The following is a 1,744-nucleotide window of genomic DNA, read 5'->3' as shown; positions in this document are numbered from 1 at the left end:
GGGGGTTCCTTAAAATTTGCCCTTTTTATTTAAAAACTAATGTACTGTTTTTACCGTGCACTGGACGTTTGCATGTGCTTGCTAGATGACAACTCGTTCACTAGTGCGGCACTTCTTTGCTACAATTCCCAACCATTGTACCTGTAATATCACCAGCCACTGCCTGTGCATCGAGTCCGCCTTTTAGGATGAATCCGCGAATATATGTGTATACGCAGGCAATCAAACTCTTTACTTCATGGGACCCAATCAAAGAGAGGATTTTCATAAAAATATCCTCGTTAACGACTTTGAAACCCTTCGCGTTCATATTTTGTCAGGTGCCCTTCTTCTGACGGGCAGAAAGCATGCCCGTCGAAGAAGGGTGGTTAACAATGGATAGCGAAGTGAAAACCTCACCATCATAGCCGTTAGGCTGAAGATAAACAAAAACAAAACAGAAAAATTAGATCATTACAATGTTAAGCCAGTGACATCTTCGTACAAATTTCCGCAGACTTTTTAAAGATAAATTCTTGCGTTACTCTTCAATAATATCATAAATAACAAGCAGAGGTCTGTAACTTAACATAACAAACATCATTCCTTAGTTATATATTTTATCAAATTTGAAAATAAAATTTGAAGTTAACTTACGTGACGTAACGAAATTGGAATGGGTTATTCTCATGACGTTTCTGGTGTAGCCTAAAACTTTAACGTTAAATGTCACAGTCGCTTATTTTGTGACTGATATCGGTTAGACACGAAAAAAGAAGTTACAGATAACTCCTTTTAACACATGCGTAAAGGTTAAGTGTAATACTACGTGTTAAGTGTTATCAGTTTTGGAAATAACGTTTTTGATTAACTTGACGTTGAGAGGTGCCTTTGTTACTTCGTAACTTCGTTACTTTACGGACCCATAATTGTAAAGTTGCCTAATTTTGACCTACTTTTAAATGAATGCCATAATGTGGCCTAGACCCATGCCAAATTTGGTCGTGCTATGGAGGCCCGACAAGGGCAAAGAAATAGTCAAAAGCAAGCATCCAAAACCCTACACATGTGTCTATAGGGCAGGCGTGGCCAACTGGAGCCTTGTCCTGACATTTTCTGTCTACCTCCCTTCCAACCGACTCAGATAAAAACGAGGGGGGTAGACAGAAGACAACTAATCAACGACTACGTATTAGATGACAGAAGTGCCTCTGAAACTTACCGAAAACAGTTCGTACAGGAAAGATTGGTGTTTCAGCACATAAGCAATCCAGCGCTGCTTGACGACGGAACCTAAATAGGCAGCCTTTCTGTCAATCTAAGATCAAAAGGAACTAAACAAGCAGGCCCGCCCTTCCGCCAAACGAAGTTGCCAGCTCCGCTTCGCTGGCAACTCCGTTCGGCAGGGGCCGGGCCTGCTTGGCCTGCCGGCAGCGATGGTCGGGCCTGCGGCCCGACCATTTCTGTCACGCGTTTTGATGAAGAACATGATCGACTGATGTAGCGGGCCTTCGGCCCGCCTAAGCCCGTCATCTTTGAGTTTGCCCCAAAGACTCGAGAAAGGGATGTAACGGCGAAGCACCGCGACTACAACCCACCCTTCTGCTTAGAAAACGTATTTTGGGGGTGGTGGGAGAGTTTCCTTTCTATTTTGCGGATTTAGGCCTTTTTCTACAACATATTGTTCACTATGGCAGTTTTTAGCTTATTTTCGTCGAAAAAGACCCTCTAGCGCCCAAACGGTGAGAGATAGAGCAAAACGGAC

The sequence above is a fragment of the Frankliniella occidentalis genome, unplaced genomic scaffold (genome assembly GCF_000697945.3).
Source record: "Frankliniella occidentalis isolate FOCC.00 unplaced genomic scaffold, Focc_3.1 Scaffold139, whole genome shotgun sequence".
Lineage (NCBI taxonomy): Eukaryota > Metazoa > Arthropoda > Insecta > Thysanoptera > Thripidae > Frankliniella > Frankliniella occidentalis.
Note: the sequence above shows the minus strand (reverse complement) of the source record.